The sequence below is a fragment of the Amia ocellicauda genome, chromosome 14, assembly GCF_036373705.1.
Source record: "Amia ocellicauda isolate fAmiCal2 chromosome 14, fAmiCal2.hap1, whole genome shotgun sequence".
In the NCBI taxonomy this organism is placed as follows: Eukaryota; Metazoa; Chordata; class Actinopteri; order Amiiformes; family Amiidae; genus Amia; species Amia ocellicauda.
This window is the reverse complement of record NC_089863.1, coordinates 33,293,735-33,320,913: the sequence shown is the minus strand read 5'-3', so window position 1 is coordinate 33,320,913 and position 27,179 is coordinate 33,293,735. Positions and strand designations below refer to the sequence as shown.

General features: G+C 38.5%; 1 pseudogene; it reads right to left on the bottom strand.

Moving 5' to 3' along the window:
• Positions 1–24,559, bottom strand: part of LOC136767382 (uncharacterized) — an 89,808-nt pseudogene extending 65,249 nt beyond the window's left edge.
• Positions 24,560–27,179: the final 2,620 nt, after the last annotated feature.

Sequence of the window (27,179 nt, the reverse complement as noted above, 5' to 3'; positions counted from 1 at the left end):
CCCTATTGCTGGTACACCGCTTTTCCTTCCTTGGACCACTTTTGATAGGTACTGACCACTGCAGACCGGGAACACCCCACAAGAGCTGCAGTTTTGGATATGCTTTGACCCAGTCGTCTAGTCATCACAATTTGGCCCTTGTCAAAGTCGCTCAGATCCTTATGCTTGCCCATTTTTTCTGCTTCTAACACATTAACTTTGAGGGCAAAATGTTCACTTGCTGCCTAATATATCCCACCCACTGACAGGTGGGTGTTATTCACTTCACCTGTCAGTGGTCATAATGTTATGGCTGATCGGTGTATACATAAATATTGTAGCAATATCTGCTGTATGCTATATGTGTGTTTGCTACCAAAACAACAAATTATCGGACCGAGTCGTGTTTCCCGCAACAGGCTTTATTTTTCAGAGCAACAGCTTCTTAATGCAGGAACACCTGTCTGTTTCGCTTCTGTCCTGTCCTGCTTCTGCGGCGAACCCGGGCCCCCTATATATGCCCTCCCCCAGGACCGGCTCCCCCAATCACAGTGCCCCTGTTCCCACGCTGCGCTGACCCATGAACCTGGAAATCAGTATTTCCCGCTTTCTAACAGTAATAATCACAGTGACATTAACACACACACACACACACAGACATAATCAGCACCAGGCATTCACAGTCCCAGATATATTAAACTGTATATTTTACTGATATTTCACCATGAAGGCCTTGCAGCTCACTGCCAGCTCATAAACTCCAGTTATAGTTTCTTAAAAAGAACACTAAGCTTTCAAAACTAAGGTCCCAACTCCTAAAGCCAAGTAACCAATCAGATGAATCATACACGTTCTGCCCCCGGAGCAGTTCTGACCTATGAGCAGAGTTGCTTTTGTAAACATCTCTTCGGTGATTCGGTAATTGACTTATGAAAGGCGGGACTAAGCACTGAGAGCTTTTGACTGGTTAGAATAATTTAAAAGAAAAACCCAGGAGGAAGTAATACAGAAAACTGGAAACATTATGCAGGCAGATCGGCTGTAAGGGCTTCATGGTGAAATATCAGTAAAATATAGTGTTTCATATATTTACATTTTGCATAGAATTAATTCTGGCACTGTTGATAGAATTTCATCTGAGTTCACAAGAATTACATCATGTATTCATGTGTTTTTCCATGTTGTACTATCTGAACTCATGAGGAATTAATGCCCATGATTGTAAAGTGTTACCAAAACATCATATATATGAATCCCCAGCATGTTCTTTTTAAAATACAAAAAACAAATGTTTACAAATAACTATTCAAGAGTTATCAGTTTTGCAAATGGCACATCTATCTAGAAGCTCATCAGAACCACATGGCACAAACAACAAAACGTGTTCTCTTCATGTGGAAAAATTAAAGTGAAAGAGGCGAGAGAGGCAGCTCTTCTCCAAAGTGTACCATATATACACATTTTTTCTTAAAAATAGTTTGCTAGCTTTTCTTCGTATGGAAACAGATATAATTAGTACTGAACAAAACTGGCATTTAAAAAGAAATGAAGCAAGAACATATTAAACATATTTAACACATTAAAAAGTAGTGTAAAAAGTGTTCTAAAAGATGGTGCATAATATTTTGTAATTTGTAATTTTTATATGGAAAGGAGGCAAAATAATATTTTTTTTAACATCCTCAGCAAGGTGAAGAAGTCCATGAACATTGTAAACTGAGATCTTTACTGTAAAGTTGGCCATAGTGTTCAACAAACAAAACTAATAAGCTATGAGCATAATCAGTATATTTGTGGCATAGATGTGTACTAGTCAAAATCATAATTCCAACCTGTTGCTCTTATTTTGAAAAAATATCCTTGCATTCATATCATTCTTAAAACACAATTTATGTTTCCTTGAAACACAAATAATATTGCACTTAATAATGCACTTGTGTGTTTTTATTCTGTCCCTGCAACTTGTGTGATAAAAATCAATACATAAAACAGGAATACTACTGGCAGCAGTTCTTGTGGTTAAAACTATATTTGTACTGTGAATATGTGTTTGATATTTTTTCACACCGGAGGGTTTTTGTCAGGGTAAGATACTGGTTTATATCACTGTGCTGGGTTCTATGGCACAGTAGTACATGGCAGTATCAGTAACTGCAGGATTTATTGTCAGTGATCCAGTCTTCTTTGATGTGTCCACAGCAGGCATGTATTTCTCAGAAACATCTCCATATGTACGTGAACTTGAGGCTTTATTGATGTATTTTATGGTTTGTTTAAAAGACTGTTTATACCACTGTGTAGCGTTATGTTGGGTGTATTTGGATAAGAGCATTTGGGCTCTGAGCTGAAGCACTGATCTAAAGAAGACCTCTCCCCCCCCAAAGATGTCCTTAGCTCATCAGCTTGGAACTGGTTTGCATCAAAGTGACAGTTTTGGGGAGGATGGCACCGAGAATGGGCCGAATGGTTTAGAGTCCTGCTGTGAAATGTCTGGAGAAAGGGGCCTGTAGGTGATAAAAACTCTTTGAAGTGGACGAGAGCCGAAATCCTGACATAGAGCTACGAACCCGGGCCAACCGGCATTTCCAAAAGATGGCATGGATTGACATCAGTCATAAATCAAGCCCCCCTCCAATAGGACACTGGGGGCTGAAACCGAAATCCAATCTCAAGAACTCAGGGACCAATCACCTATTGATCTGACAGACTATAAGGAACAGCAGACAGTCTTTCTCTCTCTCTCTCACCTGAACCAGTAACTCGCTGCCACAGCTCAACCTGTAGCTCCGTTGCCAGAACCGGAACCAGAAACCAACCAAGTCTTTGCCGGCAACAGAAGAGTTAAACTGGGAGAAGGAGATTGAGCCGTAAGAAGAATTCTTTTAAAGGACTTTATTAAATAAAGAACTTTACAGACTGCGCTGCCCGCCTGTGCCCACCTGATCAGTGGAGTTTTACAGCTGGACAATTGACTAAGTCTGACTGTATATGAAAGTGTCAGTCATTTAAATAGCTATTTGAGTCTTAAGAAACTTGACCCTTGGAACAAACAGGGCCCTGCTTTCCTCAAAGACTTTGTCTTCAAGTAACTACAGTGGAACCCCTGCTTACAAAGAAGATTTTGTGCACAACCTTGGAGCCTTCAAACCAGTGGAAAATCTGTTTGGAAACGACTCTACTTTCGCGAAACCCCAACTTCCAGGTGCATCGACTGAGTGGAAGTTCTTGGACAAAGCCGAACCGGACTGCCTTTGTTCCAAACCACATGGACCTCGTGCCGTGTGCTGTTATCTGAGCCCGAAGCCAGAGAGGCCTCTCTGCGACGAAGTTCAGATAAGTTTAACAGTTTGGAGTTCATGATTCATGACATTTGAGAAATCAATTAGAAATGTTAATCTGTGATTCATAACTCTAGAATGTGTAATATCATTTAGTTTTCTTAAATATAAATGTGTGTTGCATTAAACTGTTTTGTTGATAATTTTAGAAATAAAATCTGTCAACGCCGAGAAATATCTTCTCATTCCTGTTTAACTGTTTAGTCTGAAATTGACACAAGTTAATAGACATTAGATTATTGGTGGCCCTGCCTATCCTTAATCATTGAATAATAATCAGTTAAGGGAAATTGTGGTAACAAGTAATGATAGGATCTTTCTCGGCACCTAAACGTAAATGAGACTGATATATATATAATGAGAAGTTACCTGACATAAATACTAACCTGCGTAGTTATTTAATGTCTGACTAATAATACTAATGAGAGAATTACCTTCGTCTTACTAACCGGTATTGTAGTCAATGTGTTTATAACCTTTTTTGTTTAACGATTTGTGTTATCATATGCGATCCCATGGTCTTTGATTTGGTCACGGAAGTGATTTGTCTTTGATTTGTTGATCTAGAGTTGAATTTTAATTAGTTTTTCCCTTTTGTATAATTGGTGTAGTGCTACATTTAGTCTTTGTTTTGAATAAATTTGACAATTTATATCTTTGGAATTGGTGTCTGCGTCCAATTATTACAGAAATTGAGTTCTACAAGATTCCAGGATTCGTGATAAGGTGATACTATAAATTCACTTCTTTAATTGAAATTTATAAGTGTACCTTACGCTACAACTGCATAGCAAAAACGTTGCTGGTTGTATAGCTGCATTCTATTTTGACCAAGTTTCCTTCTGTCACCTCTAGGAATCTAGGATTTTGCGTGACCTCATCTGCACTGTAAGCACCTGCAAAAATAAATGAAACAATAGATATATAGAACCAAAATCATCCCATACACTTACTGACTATTGGGGTAAAGACAGTACTTACCTAGTATAATAATCCAGATGAATAGATTATTTAAAATGTGATAGACAGGAAAAGGCATGATTTTTTAAATTTCATATTTAAAATTGCATTATTTTCTGCAATAAGTTGGATTTCAGTTATGCTTTCCCTTTTATACCCTTATCAATTCAACTTAAAGGCCAAAAAAAAAAACATGACAAAAATTAGTATGAGTGAGGTTTAATATTTACTCCATAGTAGGCTGCTACCCACAAAAGATCTGTTATAAGAAGGAAACCATTTTTAAGACATAAAAGAGTTTTGAGAACATGTACAAATGCAAGAACAGAATAAACAAATGGTTAAATTAACAAATAAGTAATGAACAAATACATTGCTGATCAAAACAGTATTTCCACTGTACACACAGAGCTGTGCAGGCTGTGAATAAACCCGTGGAGCAGCACCTATGCAAACCTGTGCCGAATGGGCTTTCTTTACATTTTGCCAGAACCGCAGGAGGCTTTAGACAACTTCAAAGGTATCTAAAAGTAGAGGAGCTAGCTGTGAGAGCATTTTCAGGTTGTTTTTGGTCGCAGGTATTTTCTTGATTTAATACAGTGAAAATGTATTAACTGTATTGTTAGGCAGGATTAAATACAACTTTAACCAGCCGCTAATAGAAAACTACAAAACTGTACATCATGGTGTTTACATTAAAAAAAATAAGAAAGTAGCATCTAACTAAAAATGAAACCACGACTGAGTACAGTTGTATAGTTTTCTAGTAGCGGCTGTGTGAAAGTTGTTTTATTCACTTGGGTTCTGCAAGAAAAGCTGTGAGAAGGTCGTTTTGAGGCACAAATCGTGTTAGATTTAATACTATGAAAGTTTAGCAGCACAATATCCATTTACAGATATGCCGCAGATAAGACAACTGAGTGTTAGTGTTTCATGGTCTTACTCCTAGATAGCAATTATAGTTCCCACAGACAACATGAAGTGTTGTTGTGTCCATGGAAAAGCTCTGAAAACTGCATTATTCTCTTCTCTTCTACAACAACAGATGAGATTAATGTGTGTGCTGCACCAGAACAAATTACTAACAGTCTTTTTTGACTGAATGGCAATAAATAAATAAATACAGATAAATGGGAAACATGGTTAGTAGCATGTAGCGTGTCCATCGACATTTGGACAGTAATGATGCACTGTACACCAGCAACAGCAACCTAGACGAAGATATGCTGAAATTGTGTACCGGCTTTTGCACACATATGAGAAGCTCAGCAATGAGGAAATTGTGTCTAGGTATCGTCTCAACCGAGACATACTGACTTATCTATGTCAAATACTACATAATGACCTGTCCAGAACAAAGCTGTATGGTGCTGCATTATTTGAAAAACGGATAGGACATGAATATCACAGCATTTCTGACAGTCAGAAAGTTTTACTGTCTTGAATTGAAGCCTAAAAATAGTCAGAAATCCTAATCCTACAGTTCAAGAAATATAATGTAAATTTGGCATTAGCATACACACCGTCCCAAAATCAAAGCAGTTAGAAGGTAGTTCCAACAAAAATATATTTGCCTGTTTCAAGTTGTCCTAATGAAATCAAACAGTTTGAAAGAAGTGATATAACAGCAGACCCTACAATTAAACAGTTTATGCTTATGTTGAAATATGTACAGTTATTAATTACCCCCTATTAACTTGTCTGAATAACAACTTGGGACAAACAATACAATTGATAATTAATGTTTTTTCTTGTTCGTATAATAAAAACAACAATTAAAGATACTGTAATGTAGTGCTAGATGTAGCACTGCTTGGCAAAAACTACACCTCCCAGAAGCACTGGGAGGATGAATCACTGTTGAGAAGCACATGACCCACTGGATGCACCTGATTGGTTGACTTACTGCATAAATGCAGAAACAGAAACAGACAAAGAGAATTGACAATTGACAGGTTAAGGAATTCAGTAATGTGTTACTTGAGGACAAAGGGGGCTCCAGCTGTACTTTCGGTTTCAGTTTCAAAAAACAAATAGTGCCTCATATATTCCGACTGCTTACTGTGTTTTTGTCCACAGGGCTTTTTCCTTCACAGCAGGAGTGCCAGCAGCGGCAGTAAAATCCGAGGCCCAGCTGCACAGCCTAAGCCTCGGTGTGTCGTAAGAGATCTCTCCCCCCATGAGGGGCTCCTCCACCGGCTTGCGCCCGCACTGTGTATCATTTTATTTTTCAGTGGGTCCGTGGCACAGCTCCTGTGGATCAGGGGTCCACTGCCATGATATGCGTGGAAGCTGCCCAAGTTGCTTGATTGACCGTGCCATATATTGTGCAAGTAGATTACGGCCTCCTTGTTCTTGTTCTCTTGATGGCTCTATAACTCCACTGGACTGAAGACCTGGCGTCAGGCAATGAACATCTGTGCTGAAACAACCAAGTTCCTAGCCTCAGTGAGGTATGTACGTGTGCAGTCTCCATCAAAAATCCTACCTGGCCAGGAAAGAATAATCCTGGGAGATAATAATCATGGGAGACTGGGACCTGTGGGGGATAAATACGTCTCTTTTCAGAGAGGAAGCCGTTATTATAACTGACAGTGATGTTGGTGTGGTTGAGGTAGGTTTCCAACAGACAACCTCAAGAGAAGCCTGCTGAGAACTGCCAGTTGCCATTGACTTGTCTGGTATATGTCACAGGGCGTGACTAATGGGTTCATGCAGAAGCCTTTGTTTCTTTTTCAGCACTCCATTCCTGTTCAGTGGGGATGTGAAACTGAGATCTCTGATTTACATACATGTGTTATTACCTTACAGAACATAATTTCTGCCACTTTCTATGATAATCCACCCATTCCAACTGTCAGAAACCCTCAGAAAAGTGTTAGATATTCTGGCAGAAAAAACAATGGGAAACGATAATACTGTTGGCAGTTGAAGAGTCCAAATAATTGAGAGAGAGATAGATGTATTTTTAATAAATTAATCACGACACTCTTTTTTTTAAATTGTGGAGTGTTTGGCCTTCCGTGGTAGTATCTTGCTGCAGAGGTACATTATGTGATGCTCTTCACCTTGGCTCTTTTGTGAGAGGACGGCTCCCAGTCCCATCTCAGACGCATCCGTCTTTATAATCAGGACAGGCTGCTGGCAGAGGGAATCTTTTATGGCAAGGAAGGCAGCTTCTGCTTTATCTGTCCACTTCACCATGGGTGGCTGTTTATTTTTTGTCATCTCTATCAGAGGATGGGCTAAGGTAACGAAGTTGGCATCTTCCGCCCTGTAGACAGTCACTGTTGCGTCAGCCGCTGTGTTCAGTATCCGGCTGCATGCCCCACAGGCTGTTAGGGTTTGGTTTTCTGGTTCAGCACCACACCCTCTATAATCTCGCAATGTTACAACTAATTTCCATATCATAATAATAACTGAACAAACTACAATGTGAAGTGAGTGACAACAATGACATGAAATATAAACCTGAAAACAAGGTCAAAAAATGCATTACCCTTTTGATAGAAAACTGTACATTTTTGTGGACCCTGATCAGCACCTGAGAAGATTGTTTACTTGTTTTTTTTGTAAGTTGCTAAGTTGCTCATATGCTATAATAGAACTGGACAAGTGGTATGCGTCTTACTTATACATTCATATAGAGTTCTATAGTTTTATTGGTTACATGTTTTCTCTGTGCCTTCTCCTTTTTCTTTTTCAGAAATGTTAGAATATCTTGACTATATTGCCCTCTAGATTCAGGTGGTGTTATGATTAAAATAACTATGTGTCTATTATTCTTTATATTTACTTGTCTGGTTACTATGGGAAGATGGATATATTGATTTGTCCAGGTTCCCATATGAATGAGTTGTTATGGAAAGCAAAGGTTTTGATGTATCTGACTAAAAGGATTGCATGGAGAACTTGATTAGGATTTTATCATTTCCTTAACCACATGCTGTTTTTATTCTGTAGGACTGTGCACTGAATACATCACTGTTGAGTCTTTCACTCTTGCAACCCGGCCTTTTTCTTTCCTTACACATTATTGCCATATAATGGCCACATTATAGTCACACATAAAACCCTGATTTAGGATAAGGGTGCGTTATACTTTAAGGTTTGGGCCTTCATGATTGAGAAACATTTTCAAATGTTTGCATGATTTGAGGCTTTAAACGTGTTGAAACATCACCTGTAGCTCTGCTCTCCTGTGACTATTATCTATCTTTTGTTTTGAATTGAAGTGTGATGTCTTCCTTGATAAGCTACTTGTTTGTTGTCCTTAATGTGGTCATTTGTTGTTATTATTTGACAGCGTGTAAGCAAGTCGTTCTTTGTCAATAGTTTTTCACATATTGAATGATATATTTTTGGAATGATGCCTAACAACTTTGGAATAACTTGCTTAAGCAGTACTTGAACTCAAGCAATTTTAATGTTATGGAATTTGGAATTAGTAAATTCAATACAACGATTGCAATTTGATTGTCTGTACTTTTAAAAATATTTAAAAATGTAGCTACATCTTAACATTTTAAATCTTAATACCGTAACATTTCTTGCAGATGTAATTTGACAACAACACTTGTTCTGAATGTTCATGAACTCAGTGTTAATAAGAACTGTATTCTTAGTATTCTTGGGATGTTTTTAGAGAGCACCAGTGAAAATCATTTCACAGTCTAGTAAAACATCACCATCTAGGGCAAGAGCTGTTTTATTGCACCTGTTAAAGATACATATTGATGAACTGAAATGTCTACAAATACATATCTTTTGCCTACAAATCATTAATGTGTGAATCATATATTCAATAAGAATATTTGTCTGTAAGAATGCCATAAGAATGAAGTAGATATTATAACCTATTACCAGGAGTTGTCATAGAAAGTTTTTGTGTGAGGAGATGTACAGGCTGACACAGTGTGGGCGTCATGGCACAGAAGTATGTTGCAGAGTCAGACAACACAGCTGCAGATAGAGTCAGATTAAAGGTCTTCTCACTGTTGTTGTGATGTGCAGAGAAACGGTCTCTAAATCATGCATCTTCATTCAGGTAGTTACTCATAATGAACTGTGGAGCTTTATTGCCATCCTGAATGTACCAGAAAAGGTTGGGGGTTGACAATGTTTCATACCGGCAATATAATGTTATTTTCTGCTGTTCTGACACATGATAGGAGGGAAATTGATAGACTGAATCACCTTTTGTCATACCTAAAGAAAAGTCGTACAAAATACACAAATATTAGGATTCATAAAATGCAGTATAACACTCCTGTGGGTGACAAAAATATTACATTTTAAGATTAAATGAGAAGCTTGCAAAATAAATGTTATATTTCTGGGAATTATATACAAATATTTTAAATGCTTCCTCATCAGAAAACATACATAATCATTTCAGAAAGAATATATGAAAATCATATTCCTTTTATAAAAAGCAAATACATGAAAACAGTTGTCATATTTTCTTACCTATAACCGAAATTAATAGCATGAATATGTGTCCTTTTTCTTTTACAACCATCATTCTCATCATGTAGAAACAGCACGTCTCTCATTTATGCTTATATGAGCACCAATGTGAGAGGGAGGTACTTCCGACCACCAATTTGAAAAGAGGAATTGCACTTCCTTTGTATAAAGCTCAGATATTTTGGTGTGTTTACCTTAACTAAACCTTTCAGAATCTGTTGTCTGTTTATCAATCTGTAAATCTGTGGCTACCCTGTGAATGATTTGATTGACTGATATTCAATTATTTTATTGTTTATAAAAGGAAGCATTCATCTTATTCATATTTCCGTTATTTGTCATTAACTACAAAACAAATTTATTGATTTAATATAATACATATAAATCAATTAATTTGTGTTACACGATTGAGGTATTGTTCCCCCCCAAAATAATCAAAAAGTATCTAGCCAGAATTTATAATTGAATTCAGACATTGTGCTCCATAGAATATTATTCAAAATAACCAATTTTAAAAGGTTTATGTACTGTAACAACATACTTTTTCACTTCAACACATGAGTGCTGTTTGTGTAGAAAGTGATGCCATTGCAATACACACAGTATGTTTAGCTCAGTCCTAAAACTAAGTCATTATTTGTCTGGTTATGTCTAAAATGTGATTATAAAAATACTTGCAGAACTGATCCCATAATCCATTGCACAATGTCTCCCTAATGTTCTGCAATGGCAGAAACTTTCCGAAAATAAATGATGAATCAATTAGATTAATGCAATGTTATACTATTAAACCTCATACTCACAATCTGGATACCTGTAGTATTTTAAATATTTTTTAATAGCCATATCTTCCCAATGTACTTTTTTAAACTACCTGAATTATAGAGGGTTAACAATTCATGCTATTGTTGCAGATTGAAGGAGCTATTTATTGAAAAACAAAGGCTTTGAAGCAAATAATATAGACATGGAGCATTTAATAGTTTTAAATCGTGGCATCAGCTACTTGATTTATTAGGGAGACACATTTTTGTCTCCCTAAGTCAAATGTCAACACAAAGTCTATTTTGGTATGACTTGTCTCCTTAAGGTAGGTAACAGAAATATATATGATCTCACAGTTTTCTTTAACAATGGACAATGAAGTAATCAATCACTATAATGTAACATCTTCAGCCTTCAACCTGTGGGCTGTACATCTGTGGGTTGTTCTCTTATCACAGAAAAACAGTGGAAGTGGAAGCAGAGAGAGTAATTTCAAGAGGATGTATCCTTAACAACCACCTTGTTGGCTTTGCTAGCTTGATAAATCCAATTTGCTAGGTCTGTATACATTATATCATTAATATAAAACATTATATAGTTACTACAAAACACTTTCTTCAACTTTCCAATACAGGTTCTTCAATATATGTTTGTTTTCATACACATTTCTTAATAGTTAAAAAATAATAATAATACTTGAGGCCTGTGACAGTAGATAATATTGCCCAACCTGATTCATTCTCAGATGTCTACGCTACTGACCCAAGACCTAAGGTAAGCCACGGCCCTACTTTACAAGTTAATTTGTTTGGCATACATTTAAAAAACACATTACCTGACTTTGGAGGTAATTCACATTGTTTGCAGGGCAAAAGGAAGGAATATAGTGGGCAATATAACAAGTAATATTACATGCTACAATTTAAAGGAACTAATATGAACATAATATGTTTTTTCTAATGAAAAAAATTAAGAAATGTATATTAGTCGTTAATGGTAACGACCCCAACACTATATATATGATGGATAGATAGTTATATAAAAGACAATAGATTACCCTAGGTAACCTATTTTCCTACACTGTAAAACCCGTTCTGCTAACTCAAACAAATTGAGGCAACTGATTGCATCTGACTTTTTCAGTAATGAAACTTAAAATCGAAAGGTACACAGTACTTACTATTCTTAGTTAATATTACTTTCAAGATTAATTAAATAATACTTTAAAACAGTATGACAATGAACTCAATTATTTCACCAATTAAAACTCAATACATTGACTTAACAAGAACATAATATTTTTTGTATACTTAATGTATTCATATTATTTTATAACTTAATGTGTTTGTGTTCTGCTTACGATTTTTTTTTTTTTACCCTATTGTTAAAATTAAGTTGTGGTAACTTCAATATATAACTTGGTGGAACTCAAAAGAGAATTGTACAATTAATCTTTTTTTGTTTTAGGCAACTGATTACCTTGGATTATTTGATTAGCACTAAATCAAACTAAATAATGCATGCAATATATGTTAAACATGTTCAAATGCACAATTAAAACTTTTATTGTAACATTAACAATTTGAAAACTGTGTTTATACTGTTGTCATAACCACAAAGTACTTGAGAGGTCTTTTATTTACACAGTGCAACTTTGCTTTGTAGTGTGAAATTAGGTTACAGTAAATTGCATAAGTATCCCTTTGACTTTTATTGTAACAACACTCCTAGGGGGGTGAAAACTTCACTGTAATTCACTGTTTTGCTGAATCCCAAATAATTGCCAAACTCCTACTCCATAGATACAACTAAAATCAATTAATGTAATGTATAATCTCGTGTAGAATCAACATTAATCTTGCTCTAAGAACTTAAATCAATTAGTTGACAATTTTAGTTTGCAAATAGTCTGAAATATTAGACTTTAGACACTTGAACAATCCAATCTAAAATAACCCATCTTCTCCTTAAAATTTGAAGCCATTTTATTTACATTGCACAGAGATGTTAGGATAAGTGCAAACAAGGTAAAATAAAATAAAAAAATAAAAAAACATAACTCTACCCACCCTATCAGAAGACAAGGTGGGATTATTACTCAGATCTACAGAGGAGGTAGGGGTCTATTTGGGATTCAGAAATTGACCATTTTGAGACAGCCTCCAATTCCAGATGGTGATCTCAAAGAAATATTTACAAAGAGTTTAAGGGCATTTCTGCAACCTAAAAAAATAGATTGAATAGCAGAATTAACTGCATTCAATGATTATCAACAAACTAAAGCTTGGCTAAATTATGTGATCAAAGTAAAACATTTGTGGCCTGTAAAGTTCACTTTAAAAAAAAGAAAATAAACAAAAAACTCAGGAGTCTGAATAGTTCTTTCAGTGCCCTAAGATCACACAAAAAGGGCAAAAATTAGATAAATGAAACTCATACACTGGCTGCAAACTAAAAATGTCTTCAACACTATCAAAACAATGCATTCAACAGAACCCAGGAAGACTGTATTTGGTCAGTCATTACACATGTATCAGCAAGTCATTCTTCAAAGTCTGCAATCTTGGCTTAAGTTTCCCATCTTCTAGGCCCAGAAGGATTTTCTGAAAGAACTCAATTGACCATTTCTTTCGGATAACTGAGATGTAAAGCGTCGATCAAACCAAACATTAACAGAAAAGCATCAGGCAGTCATTGTAGGTTGGTTACCATTACTTCACTCTCCAGGACAATGTAAATCTTGATTGGGTTGAAGTGGATTGGATTTTCTCCGTGTTCTGAAGTTCTTGAATGATCTCCAGTCTTTCAAGACTTGCCAAGTCCTGTCCTTTGGGGAAGTCAGGCAAAAAGTTCACTTCTGCACTCTTGGGTCTCTTTATGTTTCAATGTGATGGTTCATTCTCTGGATTATTTCTGCTTCTTTGGCCTGCATTTACACTGACCTCTTGACATCCTGCTCTCCTCAGCTTGGTTCTGTAGTTACCCATTTTGTATTTTATGCTGTTCTTTCATCCATACTTGCCAGTCTCAGATCCAAGCTCTTTCAGGCAGGGGTGTTAGGAAACAAGTTTTGAGAACTCTCTATCACTTGGGTAAGCTTTCAAACTGTAAATAGTAGCTGCAACTTTCTCTAGGATGTCATGCTTTTGACCTCTAGATAACTGGAGACACTTTCCATTTCTTTCAAAGGCAGTGTTTCCTTCTCTAAGCTTCAATTCTACCTCGTAGGCAAAGGTGGGCACAGAAAAAGTACCTGGTGGCCATCTACTAAGTCGCTCTGGAGAGGACACATCTGACACATCTCTGTGTCTGTAGTTGAAATAGAACTGGTTTCCACATCTGCCATGAAAAGTTTCAGTGTAGCTTTCTGTGGCAACTCATCAATGTCCACTAGAGATAAGTTCTCCATCAAAATCAGGGTCTTCATACTGCAAACTGAAGTCTGCATCCAAAGTAATTTTACAACTGTACCCATTTGTAAAAGACTGTCAGCTAAAAGTGCAAGAGCAACTATGTTACTTTAGCAACATTATGGCTAATGAACTAACAGATTACTCACCTCAAGATTAACTCAGCACTCTCTCAGTAAAATGTATCTCTTGGGGGGTCAACAGCAGCTGGCCATTAATGCTGTAAGCAGCAAACATGACAGTGTAATTGAACTCAGATAGTAGGTGGACAGACAGGCTCACTTGTGTAGGTGACAACTCATAGGAACGCAGATGTTCAATATACCATGACTCAAAGTGACTACAGACTCACACCTGTTTTTCTTCATTGTATACTTAAGAAAGATAAGGTCAGACTAGACTAGACTCTGTTTGTTATTTACAATGAACATCTTGGAGACAATGTCAAACGGGATGATTTAAGTGCCTGCTCCCTAATCCATGTGTTGATCTATGAACTCTGTCCTATAATGATATATATTTTGCTTAGTTAGTATAATAGTATAAAAGCCTCTGACTTTTTCTATGGAGTCAGAGCAACTTTGGAATCTACTTGATTCACTGTTCCTCTCCACGCTGCATGTATTAAAGGCATTACAACTAACGTTCCGAACCTGATTGAAGACTTGAGTTTCTTCCAAAATTGTAATTCACAAGATAGATCTGAGCAATTTTGCAGAATTGAGGAAGACAGCCATTCACTCCAACAGATACAAACATTCCTATAGCATAGTGAGTGCCATCAATACTGACTTTAGATGTACTGTAGATTGTGTTACTAGTTGTCTGTCCTTCAATGTACACTTTTTCTACATCTGGTAGTGTTGAAACCAGTACTGAGGTGACACCAAATGTTTGTGTATGTGGTGTGAAATATGATGGTGCACTAAGATGATATGCCACCATGTGTTGATGTCTAGTTGCCAGAGTCTTTGAAATGTTTTTGAAGTTCTGTGTGTCAAGTAGTGGTCTTCACGGGTCCACCCGAACCCGAGGACCTGGGACCCATATGGGTTCGGGTCCATATTTTAAATGGTCAGCCGGGTCCGGGTCGAGTCCCATTCTTGTACTTCGGGTCCTGGGTCTGTTTACCATTGTGTGTATTACCCGAGTGACGCGATGACTTTATCAATGGACGATTGGCTCTTTTATTTAGAAGGCAGGACTTATTCCGCCATATCAGTGTTTGACAGATGACATTAAACGATGTGCATTATTGGTGTCGGCGTGATTTTTCAGATATTGTGGTTGGAGTTTGTTTGCTGTGTAAATCTAAATCTATGGCAGACGCGTCGCAGAGCACAATGACAGCAGATTAGTAATGCTAACGTCAGCGGCCGTGGCACTGAACAAGCAGTCGTTATTATAGTTCTAAAGGGCAAACAGTGGAAGTCATCGTATTATGCGAGATACAAAAAAAACTGCAAAGCTGCAAAGTCGTGTTTGTCCTCCGCCACCGTGACAGCAAGTGATCTTTTGAACTGAAATAATTAGTGGATTATACGTGCTTTCAATCAGCAAGAGGAGCAACATGGATGTTATTTTACCAGCTTTCCTGGCAAGGAGGATGATTGTATGCGTCACGGTCCGGTACCGGAGAGAAGCTACTAACGTTACATTAGGTAAGACACAAAGTTTTATTTTCACAACTTGTAAATTAACTTGTTAATAGCAATTAGCTGTGGGATCTGTGCCGATCGGGTTCAATCGGGTCTGTGTGTCCCGGCCAGGTCCGGGTCCAGATTTCAAATAATAGTTGGGTCCGAGTCAGGTCCGGGTATCACATTTTTGGCATTTCTCGGTTCTGCACGGGTCCAGGTCAAAACTTTCAAATAATAGACGGGTCCGGGTCGATCCGGGTAGCACATTTCCGGGTCTCTTCGGGTTCGGGCACATATTTTTGGACCTGTGAAGACCTCTAGTGTCAAGTACTACCTGTTTGAAGAAGCGATGTTTCCCCTCAAACCGCATAGACCAAAGGTGAACTAGGGGCCCAAAGCACTTAATAAGGTCCGGATAATGCTCAACATAGTGATGTTTGGGATGAAGCCTGAACTCAGGGAAGACCTCTTGGAGAATCTGTCTGTGGTCTGTGCTGATATGGGAATGAAGCAATCTTACTGTTCAAATACTCTAAAGTAAAGTACTTTAAGGTGGATCAGCTCTTTAATGCAAAGACACAACTCAATTGGTACAAACTTCCCCTCTCTGACTTCAATGGACTGAATCTCATCTCTAGTGCCCATACAGCATTTACAAACATACTCTGCTCTGAAAGACTCCATAAAACCTCCTAGTCCATGAGCATCAAGATTGTCAGCAGAGACACAGGACAGTGCCCTTCACATTTTGACCAATGGATTCAATGAGAACACCATCCTGTTCAAGAGTGTGAATGTCCTTTAACAAAGGTGCAAGAACAGTAGCATGACCATACTTTTGGAGATCTGTCACTTTACAAAATACTGCTAGCTGAATCATGTGCAAGGCTAACCGATACTTACTGGGCAGATTGGCAAGCACCCAGTACACTGCACACAGTTTGTGAATTGTGTTAGATGTGCCAACATATACTGCAATGACAGTTTAAGCTCTCATTTTTGTTTAAACAAATTTTTTTGATAATATGAACCATCTATGTGGGACACATAGTGACTCGGAAGAGCATCTGATTGTATAATTTTACTAAAAATGTTTACTAAAAGTGTTTTTGAACAGCTCCTGAATCATCTGAAGTATTGGAACATACATTGTTTAGTGTTGTGGCTGTCCTGGCTCTAAAACATACTGCACAGGCATTACCACGGGGTAAATCTTCTCCACAAATGTTTTCCTACGCTTGGCAGATGACAACTCTGCACCTCTAGCAGTGTTACTGACAAGAATGTTTGTCTAGGATAGTATCACAAACAGTGTGTTCATGCTTCTGCAATATTTCGCTGACTGTCTCTCTAATTAGAGGCCTTGACAAGGAGAAAACCTGATTCAAGTGTTCAATGATTTCTTGTGTACCCATGTCTGAAATATGTAGGAAGATCTGCATCTTCAGTAATAAAGAGGCAATATTTAGTTGTAATTGGTTCCTATACTGCCCTATGTCACACTGTTTCTCTGGAGTATACATTTGTGCGGTAATAACAACTCTTAAATGGGCATGCCACCATCTCATGTTTTTTTAAATGTCCCCTTAGGTGACTGAAGAATGTTGATTCAGAGAATAGTTGCTTGAATGTGCACAGGGGACAGAAAAAAGATGCATGTTCCTGACCCTGACCTGCACCATTTTTTACATAGTGTGGTATCGTGATAGATGAGTTTTGAGTCCATTGAATGAATGAAATGTAGAAACACAATCTTTATAGAGACACGGAAGTTGACCGACTGTTGAATAGTGACTATGCTGCAGGCGGTAGTGTTTTAGTACCTCTGTCCTGGAGTGAAAGATGGCCAAACACAATTTACAGATCCAAGCCATTCCATTTGATTAGCAACACAGAAGCAAAATAAATGTTACCCTGCATGGTAAAGATAAACAAATCCAACATGTTTTTGTAAAGTGTACCTTTCAGTGCTGGGATATAGCATAGGGCATATTAAATAGATGAACACCAGCATCCTTCAGTCAAGCCTGTAGAGAGAAATTGAGATCTCATTAGCAAAAATGAATTAAGGTCTTAATTCCTAATTTTGAAACATGAAACTTTAAGTCAGTCTACTATGCATTTTCATTTTCATCTTGTCATAGCCACATGTTTCTCTAAGGCAGGGGTCCCTAGCCTTTTTATAATGAGAGCTACTTCATGTAAGGATCTCTGCTGGCGATCTCAGGTGCTGGGAGGGGGGGGGGGGATGGCAGGAATGGCTTACATGCAAACAATTTTAAACAAGGAAGCTTCAATTATTTGATAACGTTACTGTCCAAAGCTGTATACATGTTAGAAAGTTGATAGTAATAATATCTAGGCTATCCAAAACATGCTAGCATACAGTGAGGGGAAAAAAGTATTTGATCCCCTGCTGATTTTGTATGTTTGCCCACTGACAAAGAAATTATCAGTCTATAATTTTAATGGTAGGTGTATTTTAACAGTGAGAAATAGAATAACAACAACAAAATCCATAAAAACGCTGATTTAGCGGGTTGGTGGTTTATAGGGCTGTACCCGACTCAGAATTGTGTCAGTCGAATCAGATTTGGCTGTTCAATACAGAGATTCGACTATTCGTTCCTTTTTTTTGTTGTTGTTCATAATAGACTATCTGGCAATCAGAAAATCCATTTACATGAGTTTCAGTGATGATTTCGACCACATTAACTTAAGCAAATGCAACAGAGTCATGGGAACGTATTTATTTGCATTTAAAAATCAATAGAAGACAGCTGCATATGATGCAAGATTTGAATTGCGGTCTATTTGAATTGCCGACAACGTCGGGCATGCAGCACACATGTATTTCTTTTTAAATCAAGCTAACCAAAATGTTTTATTTCACTGTAAAAATTAAAAACAACGTGTAAATGAGTAAACAAATGACCGTTTAAAATAAATTGACGACATTGCCCGACTGACATCTCTTCTTACACCAGGATAGGCCTACTTCTTTATTTATCTTTAAACGACTAATAAATACATTGAAATGCTGCCATACTTTAAACTTCTTCTGAGACGTAGCCCTTACCAACAATTCCACCACCTCAGGTTTCCGCTTCTCTCAGCAGTTAGGCTGTGTGTCCACCAAAGCGTTTGTTCCAGAGGCCAGCGTATGTTTTCAATTGTTTGCAATGGGAGTGCCGCATATTTAAAAATGCCAGCAGCGTGACACAGTGCTGTGCGTCTATTCCCCGCTGAGCGCTGAGTGCTGGGTGTTTTTTCCTTCCCCCCAAGAGTTGAAAAATGTTCAACTTTGGGTAAAACACAGAGCTTGTCACTGTCACTTTTTACCCAGCCGTTCACAGTGGAGGAGAGTTGGGACAAATACCACACCGACCGTCCGTCCTCTCTCTCTGTGTGCTTCAGCCTTCCCTTCATCCAGAGCAAGGGCCAGAGCAATTACTCTACCTTGTGCCGCCATTTTACATTTAGTATTTGTTAGGAATTGAAACTATCTGCGATATTTGGTACTTCAACACATTGCTTCCACAGATATTCCATATCATAGCACTGAAACAGCGCTGCTCCTCCACAGTGCTCTGGTGCTCCCAGCTGGGTGCTGTCAGAAGAGCGCCGGCAGTGTCAGCTGCAGAAAACGCCAACCACCAGGCAGTGCATGTTGTCATGCAGATTCTTCTTGTTGCAAGTGTGCCACTTTCCCTGCTAGAATATAAAATATAGGTCTACATCTACAATTATTGTAATAATCCAATAACTTTTGATTTGATTTGAAAAAAAAAAACGAAAAAAAACTTGAAGAATTTCAGTCAACTGAGGGGTCTCCGACTAATGATTCGACTCGTCGACTTTCAGGGGCAGCCCTAGTGGTTTAGCAAAAATTATTATTTATTTCTTGGCAGACGCCCTTATCCAGGGCGACTTACAACATAAGTGCAAACAAAGTGCAATTCAGAATAATACATTTTACAAATTCCAATTTACAATTTACACAAGTACAGTAAGTGACTTCCTACATCCTGGACGGTGAAAGCTAAGTGCTGTCAAGTCGTAGTCGAGGAGTTCTGGATGAGCTGGAGCGGCGGGTAGTAGATGCAGGCAGGCCGGCCAGGAGGGAGTTGCAGTAGTCCAGGCGGGAGAGGACCAGTGACTGGACAAGCAGCTGAGTCGAGTAGTCGGTGAGGAAGGGACGGATCCGGCGTATGTTGCTCAGGAAGAATCTACAGGTGCGTGTCAGCGTGGTGATGTGCTGGGTGTAGGAGAGAACAGGATCGAGGGTGACTCCTAGATTTTTAGTGGAAGAAGAAGGAGAGAGTGTGGTGGATTCCAAGGGGATCGAGATGGGGAGGTCAGCAGGAGGTGAGGAAGAGTGTGGGAAAAAGAGGAGATCCGATTTGGAGAGGTTGAGCTTGAGGTGGTGCGAGTGCATCCAGGCGGAAATGGCAGAAAAGCAGGAAGAGATGCGAGAGGGTATGAGAGGGTCAGAAAAGGGAAAAGACAGGAAGATCTGGGCATCATCAGCGTAGAAGTGGTAGGAGAAACCATGGGAAAGCGATGAGGGGGCCCAGGAAGCGAGTGTAGAGAGAGAACAGGAGCGGGCCCAGGACAGAGCCTTGGGGAACATCTGTGAGGAGAGGTTGGGGGGTGGATGAGGAGCCTCGCCATGTCACTTGGTAGGACCGGTCACTGAGGTAGGAGGAGAACCAGGTGAGAGCAGTCCCAGAGATCCCAAGGTCAGTGAGGCAGGAGATGAGGATGGAGTGATCAACGGTGTCAAATGCTGCGGAGAGGTCAAGGAGGATGAGGACTGAGGAGAGGGTGGCTGCCTGAGCGCGGCTGAGGGAGTCAGTGACAGCCAGGAGAGCCGTCGGGAGACAGGGCGGTAGTTCTGAGGAGAGGTGGCATCAAGGGTTGGTTTCTTGAGCAGTGGGATGACAGCAGCTTGTTTAAATGCAGAGGGGAAACAGCCAGAGAGGAGTGAGGAGTTGAGGAGGGAGGAGATGAAGGGGAGAAGATCAGGAGCAGTTGCTTGGAAGAGACGAGAAGGGAGAGGGTCCAGGGCACATGTTGTGGGTTTGTGACATAGGAGGAGAGCAGTTGGAGGGTTGGAGAGGTGGATGTTGAAGTCTCCCAGGAGGATGGTAGGTGAGGACAGCGAGGGGAGAGAGGAGAGAAGAAAGTCGAATTCATCCAGGAAGGAGGTGAGTGGACCGGGTGGACAGTAGAGAACTAGAAGGAAGAGGTGAGAGGGAGAGGTGATTTCCACTGCATGGAATTCAAAGCTGTGGGTCAAGATATGGGTCAAGACATGACATGTGGAGATGGCCGTCAGATGCCCTGGTCCAACAGCTCTTGTGGAAATTTACAGAATTACAGTATTGTATTCCCGTTACGTTCCTCCTGTCAGACGTGTATACTGATTACTGATTTTTTTAAAAGAGTAAGAGGTTACTGATTACTTATACATCATTTACACCAATGTGTACAAGTGTAAGTGAATCTGAAGTGTAGTATTGTTGCAACACTGTTTTTAATTTACGGTCTCTCGCCAAAGAGCGACTGATTCAGCGCCATACTACAACAAGCAGCAGAATGGAGCTGCTAGTCAGCGCTAACCCAGCCAGTAACACACAGCTCTACTGTGGCCGCTGTGGCAACACGGTGTGTGAGCAGGGATTGAACTCATGCAAGTACAGGCAATTGTTCACTTCCAAAGAAAGAAAATGGAAAAAATATTAAAGTGCAATACAAAATGTGCCTACCATGACATGTCTGCTTCCGAAGACTAAACTTAAAATCTTTAAGAAAACATCTGGAGGTAAGATTAATTTTTTTAAATGTGTGCAACTGTAATACAATTAATAAGCAAAACGGCAGCACAGAAATAGTATAACCAAAAACGTCATTGATAGGATAACTTATTACTGCAAATACAAACTATCTAAATATAATATACATTCAGGTACATTACAAATAGTCCTGTGCATCCTAGCTGGTTATGTGACCTTAACAATTAAAAACTTAATATAATACCAAAATAACAACATACAACGTGTTTATAGTCTACAACAAAACAAATCGCACAAACTGAATAAACTTGTCCTGACCCGTGGCATGCTGTGTGCTCTTTAACAGAGTGTGTGTTCAGGGGATCCTCACATGTCAAACTTTTACATTTTTACAAACCCACAGATATCACTTAAAAGAAGGTAACGCATCAATAATGTATTAATTGCATAAACAAGATGCATAACATTCCTCACTTGTTGATACTTAAAAATAATACCCTAATTGCATTGATTTCAAACTGTGTTTTCGGTGCTGGTGAATTGAAATCGGCAATAACAATCATATGGATAACAATACATGGCGTTTAAAGCCCCTTTATTATAGCAAGTTGCTGATCCGTGTATCTTCACAGATAGAACAAAAGAAACTGTAGTCTTTATAAGCATTAAACGTACTTACAATTTACAGACATGGTACCTATTTAAGTTTTAAAGAAAATAGGTTTTACTAAATAATAATAATAATAATTATTTATTATTTATTATTATTATTATTATTATTATTATTATTATTATTATTATTATTATTATTATTATTTCATAGCAGTGCAGAAAACTGAAACCAACTTCTGCATTAAAATGAGCGTGATACACCTTCGTTGACACATTATTGATAGGCTATGTTTGATTTATGTCGGTTTGTAAAAAATGTAAGGTTATCAAGATTAGGCCCGGCGCCATGGGGGGGCAAAGGGGGATTGTGTGTTATTTTGCTCACCAACCCCCCCCCCCCCAACGGACCAAACTTCGCCAGAACCTTGGGGACCTGAGACCTTGGACACAATTCGAACACTGACCGCACCCCCCACTAATCAAAGACCTGCTTGTGCCCCCTTAGTTATTTCTGATGCCCCCCTGCCGAGATCATCCTGCTGCCAGGACTGATCAAGATCAGTTTCACTTGTTTAAAAATGCATACACTACTACAAAATGCAAAGTATAAATATGTAAGAGAATTAAACTAATGCAAATCTTAATAAGAATTTTTTTTTTTTGAACTGTGGATACAAATAAACAATTTCAATTTGTCATCCATTTTAGAATGTGTTGTACATTTTGTTTCACTTATTGACTTGACTTTGTTTTTTAATAAAGGGAAAAAAAGTTTTCCAAAAGTAATCTAAAAGTATTCTGATTACGTTACTGACGAGGAGTAATGAATTGGGTTAGGTTACAGATTATTTTCAAAACAAGGCAATCAGTAGTCTGTATCAGAATACTTTTTAAAAGTAACCCTCCCAACCCTGTTAATTACTTTTCTGTGTTCTAAATATAGCCCGGGATTAAGGAAAGCAATATTAGTAGTTTTTATTAATATCATTTTTTCTAGTTGATTATTATCATTATTGTCATATTCCCTGAAAATACTTTCCTTTTTTATTTGTTATATTTTCCCCCTCTTGTGAAATTTGTGGTAGCTCCAGACTTCTTGCCCTGGGCTCTTACCATTCACTTGTTGCAATTGTAAATAAAAATTATCTTACTGCTGCCTGCTGTGTTGGTGTGCCGAGATAAAGTGATCCTAGTGAGGGGAGATATTGGTGAGTCCCCCAGCTCAATATCTTGGGGTGGTGTAGTCGCAAATTGTCGCCTCCTAGTTGTGACACTAGCAATTTGAATTTTATGGAATTTAGACTAATCCCATGGTTATTAAATATTTCTGCCCCAATATCTCAATGTAGATATCCGCAGTAGGATAAGCTCACTCATTACCATGAACACACATAACTCTCACCCTTCCCTCACAGTTCCACATTTCCCTAGGAATCCACTGTGTCTATTAGCATTTGAGTACTCCCAGTGGCTAGTAATGCAGTAAGAGACTTGCTATTCACAATCACAGAGTTCGCTAACTCCATCCCCTCCCCATCTAATTCCTCAGACTGAATGCTAGGTCTAGATACATAACACATACTTGTGAGCTTCACTTTCCTTAATGGACAGACCGGTTTTATATGACCTTCCTCACCACAGAAATACCACACCACTTCCCTTTTAATTCCTATTGGTTCAGATGTAGCTCTACAAATCTCCTCAACTCTAGGAACAATCAATCTTTCTGGACCACCACCTTTCCAAACCCCATCAGACGTACCCCTGGCTGGATGTGAAAGACCTCCCCAGAACTGATATTGGCCTGGAGCAACTAGGGTTGCTGTAAATGTGTCCACCAGTTGGGCTGTTTCCTTGGTGGTCTTTCACCCAAACTCTCACCTCTGGATTCACATCCACAGGAACTGTTCCAGAATCATAATGTCTGCTAGTTCTTCGAACAATGTTCCAAGTTCACCCACTTGCTGAACAAGTCCCTGATATATATATATAATTCTTGGGATGTTTCGCCAGGCACAACATCCAAGTCTCTGAATCTCTGGCAGTAGGTTTCTGAGCTTATGGCGTATTTTTGTAAAACTGCTTCCTTTACCTCATCATAGTCAGAGATGACATCCATATCCATGGCCACATAAGCACTCCTGGCCTTCCCCATTAGCAATGGCACTAACCGAATAGCCCATTCTTCATTTGGCCATTGATAAGCAGTTGCAATCCTTTCGAATGTGATAAGATAGTGTTCAATATCTTCTCCCTCAGTCAGTTTATTGAACTCACCGCTAAACCCAGCCTCCGCATGCCATGGTCGGTTATCCTGACTTGTCTCCTGTGACAGCACATCTGTCTACAATTTGCAACTGCATGACCTTCATTTTCTGTTCTTGCTTTGCTCTTTCTCGCTCCATCCGCTCATCTCTTTGCTTCTGGCACTCCAAGTAAGCTTTGAACATTCCCACCATCTCCGAAATGGTGGATTCACTCCCCACCACTGACGAGGCACTTGCAGCTAATGGCAATGGAGGCATAGCAGTTGCTCCAGCATCTTCGTCATCTCCTCGTCTCTTGCCTTGAGCTCTCTTTGGTGGCATTGTCAGACCAAGGTCCCTTCCTCTTACTGCTTTAGTGCTCCCCTTGGATACTGGATCCCACCACTGCCACCATTTGTTAGTAGAGGACCCTGTAGCATTGTTGGTAATATGTAGGGATCACAGAAAATGTTCAGAGAAAAAAGTCCAAAATCTCATTTATTGCACATTGGAGGTCACGTGGAACTGTGGTAGGTCTTGGTAAGTGAATCACAAACATAAGTCAACAATAAGAAAGAAGATAGGATGAACAAAAATAAAATTAACAAACTACACCAGGACTTAAACTAAACACTGTAAAAATAACTATATAATACAGGACACTATCAGACCTTAAGCCTCTCCAGCAGAGCTGTTTGTATTCAGCATTGTGATTTATAATAATGCATTTCATTTAAGGTTGAATAATACAAAATAAAAAAATCTTGATCTTTGTTAAAATGAACCTTTGTCTTTAGCGTGTATTTTACTGGTAAGTCAAATCCCTCTTTAAAATGTGCTTTTACATCGGGCCCAAAAAGACCTATATGCCCACCAGTATAAAACAAATCATTACATTTAATTAAACATGTTGTTAAACCCTAGATGATTAAGCTATATGCTGTTAGGTCCTAGCTGTTGATTTGACAGATTTGTTCAGGGTGATGTTGTGTCTGTCAGCACCTTCACAATTTGTTAAAAAACAAACAGACAGCTTTATGTTATCAACAGACTGCATACAGTTAAAAAGGGAGACCAAATGGCTGAAGCAGAGAAGGGCATTAAGAGGCTTCTGGAGATGACTGAGCTCAGACCCCATCGCATACAGAGCCACTTAAACTTCTTTTGAGGAGACCTAGGAGTAATAAAATGACTCTGATATTTGCAATAAGCCCAAAAAAGTATTTTGAATATAACGTATACCCTATTTCTGTTTGTTATGTATGTTTTGTTACAACTGGAATTGACTTGAATATAGAAAATACATTTGATATTGCACTTATCTTGTAAGTCGCCCTGGATATATTGTAAGTCTGCCAATAAATATTATTATTATTATTATTATTATTATTATTAATAATAATAATAATAATAATAATAGCACTTCCCAAATTTCAACATTTGTAGCGAAATCTATCACATCAATATAATGTCATGTATTTCAGTGCACTGTGCATGTTTCAACACAATTGTACATTACTCACATATCTGTACAATATCACCCATGTTTCTGTTTACTGCGCATGAATAACAAAGACATTTTTAACTCTTTATTTGAAGGTTCAAAAAGGGTCTTTTGAAGAATTGGAAAATCAGAAGTGTTTCTCACACTTGTATTACAAGAGTCACTTATTTGCAAAAATGGTGTAAAATCATAAAAAGGAAGACTTAAAGTCAGACACCCAGATAAGAACTTCATAGAATGTATACAGAATATCATTTAGAGATGTTACTGAATTGCGTTACTCAGACAGGGTAGAAGTGTATGACTGCAGGTTTTGTGCAGGATTTCTGATGATAAAATTTCATTAGCAGGGGCGTCGCTAGACCTCAGCTCACCCCGGGGCTGTCAATGATTTGGTACGGGGGGTGCTGACGGTGATTTCTCCGGTAGGAGCGGGGGAGGGTCAAAAGATCCGGGGCTATTAGAAATTGAAGCCCGGGTCTAACGACACTGATGGTCATTAGGGGGTCTAGTTTTGTGTTGTCGATAGAACTGTACAGCTCCTGCAATCCCCCACCGCGGTGCTGAGAGCAGGACGTGCTGCTTCTGAAACCCCTCCACTGCAGTGTGATCGTGTCAGGGGCCTCAGTGGAATGACTGTGTAAACTGTTTTGGTGAAGTAAATTCTTAATAAAACATTCAAATATTTGACTGTGTGAGATTGGTCTTTATAACTCACCCTGTTATTATGGTTATGTTATGTTATTTATTTATCGGTTTTCTCTATTTCTAGCCCATCTCTCTTTTTCTGGGCCTGATTGTTTTGTGTTAACCCTATCTCGCTAAAGACCTGCTTGATTCACACATGATCTGGTGTGACTCTAGTGTGACTGTGTCTCCTTGCGCTTATCTTCAACTGTTGTCTCTAGGGTTGCTGCTCCTGGTTGCCTTTGTCTGTGTATCTGTGTATGTGTGCTGCGAAGTAGGTCTCACTCCCCCGAGATTTATCTAGAAAACATATAAATCTACTGTTTTAATAGACACATACTTCATTATTTATACATATTTAATACGTGTAAAGTTACTTTAGTCTTTTTTAATTTTTAATAATTCATTATTTCTGTAAGAAAGTTATTACTATAAGGCTTCTGTTTGACCTTGGAGAGTTATCTAACTAACAAAGAGAGCTGTGCTCATTTAAATGTCAATTACATACTGTATTTCTTAAGTTAAATAAGTGTGGTTTAGTTTCATTTACTTACTGTGGGGGAAAATTATTAAAATTGTGTTCATTCTTTGTCTGTACGAATGTTACTAGTTAGTTGTACTGAAGGCTGTTCAAACATCAATACAACCAAGACCATTAAGGTCTTCAGACTGCACCCCCAAGCTATTGTAATGTGTAAATTATGTAAGTATACATACACACATAGGTTTGTGCTTAGATCGTATTGAGTGTATTTACTTAATCTTAATGTA